Here is a 15929-nt window from a genome sequence, read left to right as displayed (position 1 = left end):
TCCAACAAAGCCACACCTCCTAATAGTGCCACTCCCTATGAGCTTATGGGGGGCCAATTACATTCAAACTACCAGTCTCTAAAGCCTGGTTCATAATTTTCAAAGTATCTAGTTCAAAATCAGTTCCTGTGTAAAACTGGGCATGTCCCCCAACTCCCATCAGCACCTAAGCCAGGTGACTCTGGAAAAACATTAGCTGCTTCAGAACATTAACAGTGTGTGCAACGATGCTCTAGTCATCTAAGAGGTATGGGAGCATTGCTTCCCCTCTATGAAGGTCCCTTGTTCCCATACCTAAGCCTCATCCTCAGGGCCCAGTAATGAATGTGTGATGCCCTTACCCTGGCTCCCATCTTTCTATCTGCTACCGCAGTGACTCCTTCCCTCCCTCAGAGAGTCTTTCTGGGAGCCTAAGACTTGAAGTCTCACAGCAGGGCCTCGATTTGCTGTGCTAGGAAGGGTCTTAGAGGCCATCTGGCTAGCATTCCTGCAGGAAGGCAACTTGCTTACTCTCTGAAGTCTGAAAACTCACTATCAGAAAGCTCCCAAGGAGCCTGAGCACACCACTAGGAGAGATTGATGAAGCCCCTGACTCTTTCTGTTCATCGTAACATGAATTAATTATGATCTGATCCAGGAGTCTGGTCCAACGAGGCTGGACCAGGTTGTTTACTGCACTAGAGTTTGGGGGACCCAAACTCAGCTTGGGGTCCAGATTGAGAGCTGGGCCAGGCATGAATGAACAGACTGACAAGGAGAGAAAGACTATCTGTTAATGACCCCAGGAGGCCCTGACAGCAGTTTACAGGGCTCTGTCTGTGTGCCAGCACCCCCACCCCCACCCCCCAGTCCCTATCTACAACTGCCAAGGGACTCCTAAGGCCTGCCTGCTTTCTGTGTGCATCTCCTGCTGCTCTGTCCTCATTCATAGCCAGTACCCACCCCTCCTCACCCCAGGCCGAGGCCCTGACAGCTGGATTATCCCTGTGGGGCCTAGCAAAGATCTGCTGCTCACTGTGGAGGATGTTGTACGGCCTGCCCCTGTTGCCTAGTCATTGGAAAGCCCCAACTACATTTCCCAGGTTTCCTTGTAATGGGGCTCTGGTGTATCATTCAGGCTACCCCAGTGAAAAATGCAAGCAAGAGCTTAGAAGGCCCAGAGAGGGCCAGGTGGTTGCTTTGCCAGCTGGGAGCTCCTGGGAGGAGGAGCTCTCTGGTCACTGCTGACAGATGACTTTCTGCTGGGATTTGTCCCAGGAACCCTGCCCTGAACTCTCCAGCTCCTACTGTGACTTTGTGAAGTATAAAATGCTCTGTCATGGGGACACTGAGCTGGCCGGAGTACTTTCTGAGGATTCCAAGAAAACCTTTTGTTGTTGTTGTTGTTTTTTAATGTAACTTCAGAAACTGTTTGATGCATGTTCCCATCACACTATGTTCGATGTACCATCTGCATCCTCAAATTCATCCAACCCAGACAAAAACCACTGGAGGAAAACCATTTCATCTGTACTGAACACGCACGTCCTTGTCATTATCGGCCCAGAACAATACAGTGTGGCAGGGATTCCCATAGCATTTACATCCCAGCAGGTATTGTACATCATCTGGAAGTGATTATCCAGGCAGATGTACAAGGAAGGCTAAACACAAACATCGCTCTGTGTTGTAGAGAGGACCTGAGAATCTGTGGATTTCTAGTATCAGGAGCCATCTGGTACCAATCCACTATGGACAGCAAGGGACATCTGTATGCAGATACATGCATACGTAATACGTACATATGTATGCACAGGTGTATATACATCTCCTTTAACATAGAGGAGTCTAAGGTGCATCATTCACCATGTTTTAGAGATAAAGAAATTGTGCCTCTTAGAGTTACGACTAACCCATGGGTTTGTAGCTGGTCTATGGCTAGTCTATAGCCTAAATCATTCAGTTTACACTGCCAGCTCTGTGTGTCCCCAGGAGAGGCAGGCTTCCTGAGTCCCAGCCAGTCATCTCACGTGGCCTGCAAGGCTGCCTATCGGTGGCTGTCATCTTAAATGCTTCAGAAATGTCCTTCAAAGAGTAAGCAGCCAAGTACATGGGATCTGCACACCGGGCGCCTGGCTGGTCCTCAAATCCAAATGTACCATCATATCCATTATCTGGAATTCATCTGTCCAAACTCTACTTTCTGCATAACTGGAAATATGATGCTGCTAATTCTGCTTTCATATCAAGAGAAGAACAAGAAAGGGTCACATTTCCTCTGAATCAAAGAAGAAATTAGGCTTGGTCTTGGTCTTGGGGCCTCAAGTGTGGTCCTAGCCAAGGCTGCCACCTGTGAACAGATGGTTCCTCTGTTGGGCAGGGTAGCTGTGTGACATGCAATGCTACCTCCATCGCTCCTTTCCTGGAACTGTTATTCGTTCACACCAGTTAGTGTGAGACTTCAGTGGTGGAACTTTATTCTTAAAGGCACAAAAAAAGGGGCCTTGAACTGAAACTAGGAAGTTGGGAAATTAGCATTTTTGAAAGGAAGCCAGTGGATCTTTTGTCATTCTGTGGCACTAAAAGGACTTTTGCTGCTCTTCCAAAAGACAAAAGGGGTCTGTGTCCAGAGTGTGTAAAAGTAAACAGTGGGCATGTACTTGAGCTGTTTGTACACGGAACCTCCAGAGAAAATTGTCTCCAGCAGCCAAGATAGCACCCATGCTGGAGGGCTTAGGACCCCAAGATTCATATTCCTTCCCTCCATCCCTCCCCAACTTGCTTTTTGGTCATGGTGCTTTGTTGCAGCAATGGAAACCCTAAGAAAGACAGTCCTGCCTTACAATGATATCCTATTGACTCTGTTCTGTCCTTAATACAGTGAGGACCTGTCCCTACGACGGAGTGTAACTGGTTCACTGAGTTACTTTGCTGCTTTACAGTGTTCCAGTGCAGTAACATACTATATCTTTTATGACCAAGGAGCTATTTCAGTAGTTTTAAGTGTTTGCTATTGTAGACATTGAGGTTAAAATCATTGAATTTTTCACTGAGATGTGCATGAGTGTGTAATGGATTAGAATATGAAATAACCCCACAGATGCTCAGGTTTTGAACAATTAGTCCCTAGCTGGTGGTGCTATTGGGGGCATATACGGTTGTGGAAACTTCAGGAATCGGGGCCTAGCTGGAGGAAGTACGTCATCGGGGGCCTTAGTCACCTATTCTTTGCTTCACTTGCTCTTTGCTTCCTGGCCAGCCATGTCCTCAGCAGCTCTCTCACATGCTCCAGCCTCCACTATGTATTAAGTATGTGGGACCAAGTGATTAACAGGCTGAACTGACCCTGTGAAACCGTGAGCCACCGAAGTCTTTCCTCCGTGTTAGTCTTTGTGTCAGACTGACAGGAAAACTAAAGTGTTATCTCTAAATGTTTCTGTGGCCAATACCAAAGAATGAAATTTGGGGGTCTTTGTTGTAGTTATTTTTTTCAAGACATTTTACCAGTTAGTCTCCTCACCAGCATTCTGAGTTCCTTACCACAACTGTGAGCATTTTGAGTGTTTCATATTCTTCTAACATCTGCTGGATATGCTGCTCAGTTTTTATTGTCAGCTTGGTACAACTTAAAGTCATCTACACAGAGAGAACCTCAGCTGAGAGATGACCTCAATTCTCTTGGTCCCTTGGCATGTCTGAGGTGCACTGTCTTGATATAGGAGGGCACAGCCCACTGTGGGCAGCAGTGTGCCCTATGCCTATGCAGATGGGCCTGTGCTGTAGATGAAAGCCAGCAGAGAATAGGCCTAGAAGCAATCCAGTGAAAAATGCAGTAAGCCCCTTCCTCCATGGCTTCTCCTTGTTTCTGCTTTGAATTCCTGCCTGATTTTCCATGGTGATAGACTATATGGCCTAGAGTGTAGATGGAATAAATCCTTTCATCCCAAAGTTCCTTTTGGTCATGGTGTTTATCACAGAAACAGAAAGCAAATTAGTATATCAGACTATTGGAAACAAAATGTTATATTGCTATGGCCTAAATTTCTAATATTCCTGGGATTAATAATGAAGGTGTTAACCATTTCATATTATTATGATGATGATGATTGGTTATTTCATCTCCTCGTCTGTGAATAGGGTCTGTTACCCTCTGCCCTCTTTCTATTAGGCTTGTCTTATTTCCTGTTGTAAGAACTCCTTATATTCTGGTTTATTAGTCTTTGGGTGGCTTCGTACCTGCACATATTTACTTTGGGCTTGTGACAGGATTCTTTGTTTTTATCTTTTGATGGAGAAACATTTTCACTTTAATGGAGCCTAGTTAGTCATTTTCTTTTTCTAGTCAACACAGTATTTTTATATAAGAAAACCATCTGTATACTGACAAGATGGTCATTCTCTTACCTTTTCTTCTTCAAGATCACAAGTTTGGACTCTTGACCTGAAGAACTTAATAAATATATGGGCAGCAGAGGAACTAAACTTGCTCCACCTCCTTTGAAACATTTTTTAAAGCCAAGCTGTTTTTTTTTTTTTTCAAGCAGAAGGGCGTGCAGCATTATACTGTTCATAGTTTACTTGTATTTTCCTCCCTCCCCTGAAAGAGCCTGTTTATTACCTAGTTCATTTCTTTTTTTGGAGGGGTTCGAGACAGGATTTCTTTGTGTAGCTTTGGAGTCTATCCTGGCACTCGCTCTGGAGACCAGGCTGGCCTCGAACTCACAGAGATCTGCCTGCCTCTGCCTCCTGACCTAGTTCATTTCTTATTCATGTCATGTGATCATCATCCTGTTGTGTTGCCTGTCTTCTTACTGACTTGTTGATTGTTTTATACTCTAATTACTAACCCTCTATTATTCACACTGGTTTAAATTGTATTCTCCAACACTACCTAGCAGGGCTTTTCAATGCAGACCCTGCTCATTGGATTGTTCTTGTACAGCCCGGAGCGCATTCTAAAGTAGCTGAGAGCTTCTCTAGCTTTACGAGTTGCATTTTGAAAGGAAGGTGGGAAAGCAAGAGGAATCAATAGCTGTATTGGACACAGGAATGTACTTGGCCGGTAGAGCCTAAGCCATTTAAAAATCTGCCTATCCACACAAACCATTTGCTGACATTGCTCTTGACGGTTCCTAGTTGAGTTTTTCTCACATCTCTGCTGTTGAACAGAAGCTTTTAATCTGAATATAACACAATGCACGTTTCCACCTTAATACTGCAGAACTCTACGACTCTGGTTCCATCGGCCTAGTGCGTCTCTCAATACTAAGGTCACCTTGAAATTACCAGAGCTTCAAAATAAATAGTGATATCTGACAGAAAAAAGGAAAACCTGCTCTCTTCCAAGGCCACATCCTTCTCCAGTACCCCCTGCCCAGCAGTCCCTCCTTCAGTCATGCACGAATCGAGTTTCAGTTGCCAGTGTGTAAAAGTCAAAGGTTGTTTGGTAGTTTCCCTTTTCCTTTTTTGTTTACCGATTTCTGTCTGGTTCATCTTCCTGCTACTTTCCAGCCTTGGCACAAGAGATTGGCTAGAAGAACCAGATTCATTTGGAGGGCACCTGTCTGCTGTTCTTCACCCTCTGCCTGCTTCCTGTGTAGGAGAGGGGGCTCGGAGCTGGCTAATGACTGCTTGTGCTGAGTCCAGACACCTCTGAAAGGTGAAATGCCATGTACTGGAGAAAGTGTAGAAAAGAGTGAATTGCTGTAAACAACAGTCTTTACTGAACATTCATTTCTTTAAATATCATTAGGTACAGAAGACCATCCTTCAAGGCCAGCTGCCCACCACGGTCACGTGGTCATTCCAACTCAACACCTTTGGCAACACCGATGATTACTAACAAAGTGGCAGGAAATGGGTTCTAATTAAATTTTAGGTTTCTGCATTTCCTATTTTCATATTGTTAAATAGCTTCAGAGCTTTAAATGGATCCACTGCTCGTGTTTTTTTTTCCCCCAATGGTTTTTAATGAATGTGTGGAGCTGTGCAGCTATCAGCCCAGCTCACTTTGAGAATATACCCATTAGCTGGAGAGCCCCTCCTGGTTTAACTAATGTTCCCCAACCACGGGGATGGCTGGGCTACTTTCTATAGTATACACACTCATCTTTTCTGGACACTTGACATAAATCAGTCAATTGTTTAAAATATGGCCATTTGTGTCTGGTTTCTTTCACTGTACTTTATTGTTTTTGAGGTGATTGTATCAGGTGTTGCTGTGGAATAATCCCTTTGTACACTGTGAATATTTGTGACTCTGATTGGTTTAATAAAGAAGCTGACTGGCCAATAGCTGAACAGGATAAAGTTAGGGGAAAGCCAGACAGAGAATGCTGGGAAGAAGGGTGAAGTCTGAAGAGTAGCAAGCTGATGCAGAGAGAAGCAAGATGGGCATGCTGTACTGAGAAAGGTACCAAGTCACGTGGCAAAGCATAGATAAAAATATGGGTTAATTGATAATGTACGAGCTAGCTAGTAACAAGCCTGAGCTATTGGCCGAACATTTATAATTACTATTAAGTCTCCATGTCAGTTATTTGGAAATTGGAAAGCAGGAAAGAAAAGTCTTCCCACAGGGTGTTTTTCTCTTTTGATTGCTGAGGCATGTTCCATTCTCTGCATCTAACAATCTAGATGAACTTACCTTTTGTTGATATTGTTTGGGTTTTTCCCACTCTGCTGACTAAAATTTGGTGTGTGTGTGTGTGTGTGTTGTATATGTGTGTCTGTGTGTGTGTGTGTGTACTGTGTGTGTGTGTGTGTGTGTGTGTGTGTTTCTCTGTGTGTGTATTGTGTCTGTGTGTCTGTGTGAATGTGTGTGTGTGTGTATGTATGTGTGTGTGTGTGTGTGTGTGTGTGTGTGTGTGTGTCTACTACATGCACATGAGTGTACAGATGTCAATGCTTGCATGCACATGCGCAGGCAGAGGAGAAGGTCAGTTGTCTTCCTCTGTCCTTCTCCATCTTACTGTGTTAAGACAGGATTTCTCACCAACTGACAGCCTGCCATGTAATCTCTATCTCCCCAGATGCTGTGTTTACAGGCATGTGCAGCCATGATCAGCTTTTTACGTGGGTGTTGGGGAGTCAAACTGGAGTCCTCATGTTTGTAGAGCAAGTAAGTGATTTTACCCAGTGAGCATCTCCTATAGCCCCAAATCCTAAATTTAAAAACCAGCTAGACGGGCTTTCCCTGCTCTTGATTTTAGAAGGTAGGCATCTACTTTTTCCACCCGGAAGCATGTCAGCTTTGGGCTTTAAACAAATGGTCTTTAGACAATTGTTCAGGATCCATCCTATTCCTAATTTATTGAGAGAGGATTATTTTTGGTCAAATGAGAATGATATTTTGTGGGTTTTTCTACAACTTTTGAGGCAATTACTTAGATCTTGTCCTTTATTTTATATTATACTATCATATATTGTGAGAGTCTTTATGAGAATTTGCCTGTTCATTCAAGTTGTTTAGTTAATTGGTATAAAGTAATTCATAATGCTCTCTTGTCCTTTCTATAAGATTAATGATGACATTCTCTTTTTTGATTCACAATTTTGGAAATTTGTTCTTTCCTCCTTTTTTATTTATCAGTCTAGCTGAAGTTTTCTGAATTTAGGGGTTTTTTTTTTCAAAACACCAATAAATCAATTGTGGTTTCATTGATGTTTTTCTGTAGTTTTCTGCTTTTTGTTGAATTAAGTTCTCCTCCTAGCTTTTATTTCTTCCCCTCCTTACTTGCTTTCAGTTTATATTAATCATCTTTTATCCTTTTAATGTGGAAACTTGGGTTATTGGTTTGGGAGGTTTTGTATTTCCTGGCATAGTTATGCAACTATATAATGAGCCTTTTAAGACTGTTTTACTGCATTCCACGAGTTTTTACATAGACTGTTCTCACTTAATATATTCTCTAACTTCCCCATTTGGTTTCTCCCTTGACCTACAGGTTATATGAAAGTGTGTTTTTAAATTTTCAAATTTAATGGGATTTTCCCGGATTTCTTTCTTCTCATTGGTTTGTAGTTCTGTTGAGGTCAGAACATGCCCTTTATACAATTTCTGTGCTTTGATATTTGGGGACTTGTTTCAGGGCCTACCAAATGGTCTACATTAGGGGATGTTCCATATGCTTTGGAAGAGAATGTGCATTCCATAGTCAGAGTACCTTACATTATGTCAGTGAGGCTGAACTCTCCTGTGGTCTTGCTGACTATCTAGCTTGTCCTTCTAGTTCTCAGGAAGAGATAAGAAAATAAACTAGTTTGTAGAGTTTTCTGCTTTGACTTCAGGCATATCAGTTTCTGTTTCATGCATTTGAAACTGGCTTTTGGTATTCAAGCACTTGAATTGCTTACTTTACTAAAATATTGACTCTAATTCATTTTTTTCTTTGTTTATCTTATTGTGGTGATGGATAGAGGTGAAGATAGGCTTTTAAAGTAACCTCATTTTATATACACCACTCCCCATGTCAGACTAGAGAAAACTCCCCAGGAGCCATATAAGCACACAGTAGAGTAAGTGATAGTGTCGATATCTATACAGGTTGGACAGGACTCTTAATTCTCTGTAGTACTTTCTGTACCAAGGTCATAGTGAGATGAGAGCCATAATTTTGGTCTGCAATTGTTTTCCAAAGCTGACTTTTTACATTATCATTGGCTGCCTGACACATGAACTTCAAATAAACTTTGCCCCATCAATCATAAGTAAGAACCCTCTTTGGTTGACATTCTTGTCTTGCAACACACAGAGACAGAGTGTGGGTGCCTGTTTGACATTGTTAGAAAGGCATCAAAAGGTCATAGGCAGAACAATTCTGGCTTACACTCTGCCTTTGACCTTTCTTATTTCTGTCTTGGGAAATAGGTGCTTAATACTAAGTTGAAACCTTGAAGAACAGAGGCAAGACAGAAGTATGCGTCGGTTCGGTAAATGCCCACTGGTGTCCAGCAAGCCCATAGGCTACTGTGCTGGTAGCAGGAACACTCCTGTGTTCTTGAGAATGCTCCTGGCAGCAGTCTGAGAAGAGCTGATTGAGCTTAGGAAACCATGGTTGTAGTAGCCAGTTATATGGAGGAGGATCTCACCAGCAGGTAGACAGAATTTTACACTCAGGCAATGTGTGACAGATGTTGTGGTGACCTGGGCGAACTAATCCTGACACATTGCTTTTTCTACAACTGGTAATACAGGTGAGTGTGGGAGTTGTTGTCTAGTCCAGGGTTTGTCTAACACAAACTGCAATCTAATACACACACACACACACACACACACACACACACACACACACCTGTATAATATCCTATCTTTATTATCTTTTTTCTAGCATACAGCTTTGAAACCTCTTGTAATTTCCTAAATCTCCCTCTGTCTGTCTGTCTGTCTGTCTGTCTGTCTGTCTCTCTCTCTCTCTCTCTCTCTCTCTCTCTCTCTCTCTCTCTCTCTGTGTGTGTGTGTGTGTGTGTGTGTGTGTTTGTAGGTCAAAGGTCAACTTAAAGCATCTTCTTTAAGTGATAAAGGATCCTTTGTTCTAATATTGGGTCATTAACAAAATACTAGTGAGTGGTTCATTTTCTTTCTTTTTTCCTTTTCGGTTTTTCAAGATAGGGTTTCTCTGTGTAACAGCCCTAGATGTCCTGGAACTAACTGTAGACATGGCTGGCCTCGAACTCGTGGAGATCCACCTGCCTCTGCCTCCCAAGTGCTGGAATTAAAGGTGTGCACCACCACCACCTGGCTATGAGTGGGTTTTTTTCAACACACAGGAGTGAGTGGCTTCTGTCTTGCCATTATTCATTTGGATTTTGGACCCGCCTAACAACTGTTTTCTAAAGTGGAAATGAGAGAGGTCGGAGGCTTTTTGAATGAATGTTTCTGACTCTAAAGTCCTTGGGATTTCCTGGGTGACAGGATGTTGTTCTGATGAGGTGACTCTTAGTGGTCTCCTACAGAGGGGCTGGCTCCCAGGTAGTCTAAGCTATGATTTAAAGATTGGATCTTCCATCACCACCTTATTCCAGGGACAGGAGAGAAGCTGAAGATTTAGTTAGGGATTCTTTGTGCCTGCAAAATGCAGTCTTCATATGATCTCTCTAAGTCAAGAGGTTCAGGAAATACCAACTTGGTCATGAGGATGAGGGTGTACCTGGAGAGTACAGGAAGTGCCAAATCCTGCCCCTCTTCCTACATCTTACCCAGGGCACCTCTTGCTTCTAACCGCTCCTAGGTTGTGTCATTTTACAACAAACTGGTAATGTAGTTCAAGTGTTGGCTTCTGTTCTGTTAACTGTTCTACCAAATTATCAAACATAAGGATGAGTTGTGTGAACTTCTGGTTTATAGTTGGTTGAGCCAGAAGCACTGGGAACAATGTGAATTTGCAACCGAGATCTAAAGGAAGCACGAACAGCATTGTGGGATTGATTCCTGAGCCTGTTGGATCTGTGCTGATGCCAAGTAGCTAGAACTGTATGAACTGTAAGTATTGTAAGCAAATTGTAGGTAACATAAGCAAAACACACATTTGGTAGTAGACGTGTTGCATGTGGAAGGTAAAAATATGTTTGTGTTGTTTTGTTTTGCTTATGACACAATGGCTGTTGGCTGGCAGCTGAGGGGTTTCTCAGGGGGAACTTCAGGTTTCCATAAAATTGTGCATAACCAAGAAAGCCAATGGGCAACAGTCTACTATTGTTCAAGGCTTATTAGAGCTGGGGCACTAGCTGGAAACATGCTTTAAGTTATTAGAAGTGGGGTTTGTGATCACAGAGAGTTGAACAGCAAAGCAACCTTAATGCTGAGTGACTGATAGGTTTCCTCAGCTCTAAGTAAAGGCAGATTCCATTCAGAATGGCCTTAGCTTGGGAATCCAGGCAGTTGAAGATGAAAAAAATCTGAGAGGCTCAAAAAAGTGTAAATCCCCCACACTACAATGGTCTGATCCCCTGAACCTTTACCCAGCTCTCATGATGTATTGAATAACAGCTGGGATGGAAAAGGGGTCAGGGAAGACAGAAACAAATTAGTCAAAAATGCTACCTAAAATGTATATCAGATGGATGCATCATTACTGAGAAATCGGCACAGGAGAGTCTTTAAACTATAGCAGACTATCACAGCACAACTTCCAGCAACATAGGCTTGTTAGATGGAGAAACAAGTGTTTTAGATGAGGGAACGTAAGAAAAGGGTAAGCTCAGACGCTGCCAGGGTATTAAGGGTTAAAAGATTTCAGTGCACTTTTTGAAACACGGTATAGTTGAGTTTTGAAATGTACCATCTGAAAACTCTTTGTCTTTCAAGTAAACTATTTGTATACGTGACATGATTAGTGATATGTGTGTATTCAAGTCTATTGTCTTGCAACCTGCTTTTATTCATAACCTGCTCTTTGTCCCTTGTTTCTGTGTTCCTTTGGATCAGTTGAACATTTTTAAATGGTCCTATCATAGGACCACAGAGGACGGCTAAAGGTGCTTCCTGTGTAGGCGTAGAGGCCTAAATTCAGTCCCTGGCACCCACACAAAGATGGAGAGACAGAACTGACCTCACACAGTTATCCTCTGAGCACACTAACGCTGTAGCACACACCCCTTCTCCCCCATTTCCAATACACTTACATGCACACACATGCAATGATAATAGCAGGTTATCTTTAATTAAAATTCCATCATATCTCCACTGTTGGTTTATTAGCTATGGCTTATTTTATGATGATTCTTTGATGATTCATCTCATCCTCCTCTAACTTCAAGGGATGTTATAATATTTAATTTAAAGTGTGAAAACTACAGAAGGCTTCGATCCCTCATTTCTCAGGCTTTTTGGTGTCATACATTTTATTGTCACATGCACTATTAACTCCATAGCATATCACTTTGTCTTTGGACTGTCAATCATCTCCTAAGATTAAAATGTAACAAAACCCTTCTGTTTAGCCACATAGTTGATATTTCCAGCTTTCCAGCCTGCATTCTTCCCTTTCTACATAAAGAGCATATTTCATACTTGCTTACAGCACAGGCTTACTGGTGACCATTTTTTCCCAGCTTCTGCATCTGAAAAAAAGATTTTATTCCAGCCTTGTAATAGCAAGATACATGGTGGAGTTGGAGCTTTGAGATACTGGGTTTTTTTTTTCCTTCTCATGTTCTCTCTATTGTTTTCCAACTTCCCTCATTTCTGATGGAACATGCCATTTCTGTCTTGATTTCCTTGTATAGCTTATGTTCCTTGCCATGTTAGTTAACGTAATTTTCTTAGCCATGGCTAACAGCATATGGATTTACAGTAAGAATTAGTGTAGTTTAATCAGTGTCCCTTGAGCTTGGGGTTCACATGTGATTTGGCCCCTGCTGTTTGCAAAAGAATACTTTTTTTCAAGTATTCTTTTCTTATTTTTATGTCTGTGTTCTGTCTGTATACACACACACACACACACACACACACACACACACACACTCACACACACACACACACGTGCATTCCTGGTACTCACAGAGACAAATAGAAGGTATTAGATACCATAGAACTGGAGTTACGGACAGCTATGAGCCAGCATGTGGGTGTTGAGAACCTAACCCGAATCCTCTGTAAGAACAGTCAGGGCTCCTAACCTACTCAGCCATCTGTCCAGCTTCTTTTCAGATATTCTCACTGTCTCAGGATCACATTTAGACCAACTACATGTATATTAGGTTGTTTTAAATTTTCCTAGAATTTATCATTTTTTTTCTAGTTTTGAGTTTCTTTTCTTTATCTTGGATAATGTCCTGTGCTGGGTCAATCAAGTTCACTAATGTTTTTCAGAGTCTAACCATTCAGTGTATTTTTCATCCCAGATATTAAAATTTCTACTTCTGGACATTTCATTTCTGTCTACATTTACTACACCCAGTCATTTCTCTATGTTTTAAGCATTCAGAGCACACCCACAGTGTTTTGATGTGTTTGTGTAGTAATTTTGCCATGTCGGCTACTTCTGTGTAGGTTTCCATCAACAGCTACAGCTCCTTATGGGTCCTATTTTCTTGCCTTTCCGTATGCCCAATGTTTCTTGTCTTGTTGTGATAAAATACCCGACAAAGCAAATTGAGGAAGGAAGGTTTTGTTTTGGCCCACAGTTTCAGATTACAGTCCATTTCGGTAGGGAAATCATGCAAGCACCAGCTCTGACAGCCGGTCCCATGGTATCCACAGTCAGGAAGCAGAGTCACAAATTCAAGGGCTTTGGTCAGCTTACTCCTGTTATTCATCCGATGGCCCCAGCCTGTAGATGGTGCTGTCCACATTTAAGGTGAGTCTTCTCATTTCACTTAACTTAGTACAGACAATCCCTGACAGAAGTGTCTAAAGTCTAACCTAATCCAGCCAATCCTCTGAGGCAAGCCCAGGGACTGGTTCGTAGGTGATTCTACATCTGGACAAGTTGACAATCAATATTGATCATCACACTGCCACTCTTTTTCAACATGACCCCAAAACACATCACTTTTAAGCCATGACCTTCTACCCCTTGGCCTCCAAGGCCCCTCTCATAATGCAAAATGGCAGCCAGTTTACCTTCAAAAGTCCCCTTAGTCTTTAATAGTTTCAAAACTATTCAGAAGTCCATAATTCAAATCTCTGAGACTCAAGACAATCTCTTAACTGTGATCTCCTGTCAAACTAAAACCTTATCATACACTTCCAAATACAAAGGCAAGAATATATATCCATTCCAAAAGGGAAGAATGGGTACATACCAAGGATTGGTCAGGCTAAATAGAGATTAAACCCTAGAACAGTCAACACTAACTCCTTCAGCCAGGCATCTGGGGCTCATGATGGATTATCTGGGCTCTGAAGGGTCTAGTTAGCCCCACCCCTGAGTTCTTCGGCCTCTATCACTACAGCCTCTCTCTTGAGCCAACCCTACTCTCTGCATGCAGCTTTTCTTATTGGATATCCCATGTTCTAGTGCCTCCAGCATCCTGGGGTCTCCATTGCAACTTAAGCTTCACCTTCATAGCTTCAGACAGTGGCCTTCTTCCATAGCCTCCTTTTAGATGCTCTGACTTTTCCATGCATTGCCTGGCCTCAGCAATTCTTTGGAACTGTGAGACAAGACTTCATGATCCACACAGTCTTACCTCTTTCATAGCTGCGAAACCAGCACCACATGAATGATACTACCTAGCTCCATTGCCAGCTCCTGATGGAACCTGGTACCCTTAGACCCCAGCTGTGACACTCTTTGTCTGACTTTGTGGCTAAATCTGGAACAACAGCTTCCCAGAGCCGGGAACTCCCTCTGTGAAATTTTTGTTGTTGTTCAGGCTTCTTCCTTTCAGATGAATTTGCATTGTCACAAATTGGAGTCCTTTGGATAGGATGGGTCTTGCCTTCAGGGCACTTTTCCTATTATCTCAATGAAGACTAGGGTTTCCTTTTAACAGTTATAGATGCATTGTCATCTGAACTTTCTTTGTCCACAATTTTAAACTCATCACACATTTTCATTGCTAACCTTCACATTTTTTCATGTCCCCTTGAGCTCAGTGTAGATCTGGATAGGAGTAGTGAGCAACCAAAGCACCATAGCCTAATTCCTATACCGTCTTAAAATTTTCTTTGCTTAAGAAATTAGTTCATTACTTTTGAGTTTAGCTTCAGAGAGGTTCTCAGGACACTGGCAGAAAGTAACTAGAATGACCTCCAGCCCAGGCCTCTGCAAAGGCCTTGGGAACCTTAAGAGATAGGTCTCCACTTTTCATGTTTCTCCAAGCACCCCTCCCTTCCACAGAATGGTCCATTAAGGTCTTCTTACAGTAAGCAGGGACTTTTTCTAGCTCACACTTCCAAACTCTCAAACATGCTTCCTGTGAACCAGTTCCAGAGCCTAAGAGTTCCGTGGTCTAGGTTTGTGAAAGTAACAACCCCACTCCTGAAACCAATTTTCCGTATCAGTTACTTATCTCATTATTGTGATACAATACCCAACAAAGATGACTTACAGAAGGAAGGCTTTATTTTGGCTCTCAGTTCAGAGTTGTAGTCTGTCATGGTAGGGAAGTCAAGGTCGGAGGAACTTGAGGCAGCTGGTCACCTTGTGTTTGTAGCCACTAAGCACAGAGTGATGGATGCTCAGCTAACTTAATCCTTTCTATTCAGTCCCTGCTTACATGGAGTTATTCTAGGTATTCCTGATCACATCTAAATTTGGAAGTGGGAAAAGATAGTGGAGAGTGTGTTGCCAAGCCAGGTAGGCTGCTCCTGCATGCCACCTAGCTTGTATCAGTAGAGCGGTTATGATTCCTCCACCTGCCATTCGGCTGGGTCCTGATTCAGAAGGGAAAAGAAGTGTGTCTTCTGAAGCATACCTACCATGGGCAGGTGGGATGTGTCAATAACTGGATGATTAAGGATCATGTACATAGGCCATCAGCCACTATGACTCACCATCTGCATGAATGTGTGGCTGGGATGGGGTGGGAGTGTTAAGTTATGAATCTCCTACAGCTAAGAGGCAGATAGGCACTTTCAAAATTGGCTCATTTTCTGGAAGCTGCTCTGTTGCAGGAGATACATTCTCTCTGTCCCCTGAAACTGTCAATAAACTAAACCTTGATTCAGAGGACCGAGTCTACACTCAGGGAAGAAGGAGGCTGGGCTTAGGAGTTTCTCAGGCCTTTTTAGGTCTTGGAAAAGCAGAGAGGAGTGTCAGCTGGGCTTTGCTGCATTGCTTTTTGGATCTACCAGGTTCCTATTCTACTATCTGACTACCAAGTTTTTATTAATAATAGAATAATTTCAATAATTGTTACACTGCTCACCATCACACACTGTGACCTGGAGAAGAGAAGGGTGGACAGCAGGGAGTGACAAATTTGGACAAAGCAGTGAAGAAACTGCTTTCCAAGAGACATCTCAAACCTGGACTCTCATCCTACTCCTACAGGGCTCTGTT

General features: G+C 42.6%; 1 long non-coding RNA gene across 2 annotated transcripts in view; it reads left to right on the top strand.

Moving 5' to 3' along the window:
• Positions 1-15929, top strand: part of LOC118239678 — a 37813-nt gene that overhangs the window by 11906 nt on the left and 9978 nt on the right. Inside the window, exons 4-5 of one of the 2 annotated variants that reach the window (XR_004772462.1) lie at positions 7011-7099; positions 10325-10459. This is a non-coding gene — a long non-coding RNA (uncharacterized LOC118239678). The remainder of the gene's footprint in view (positions 1-7010; positions 7100-10324; positions 10460-15929) is intronic. The other variant, XR_004772461.1, reaches the window with a different exon arrangement.

Source organism: Cricetulus griseus, assembly GCF_003668045.3.
Source record: "Cricetulus griseus strain 17A/GY chromosome 1 unlocalized genomic scaffold, alternate assembly CriGri-PICRH-1.0 chr1_1, whole genome shotgun sequence".
Classification (NCBI taxonomy): Eukaryota; Metazoa; Chordata; class Mammalia; order Rodentia; family Cricetidae; genus Cricetulus; species Cricetulus griseus.
Note: the sequence above shows the minus strand (reverse complement) of the source record. Positions and strands in the feature narration are given on the sequence as shown.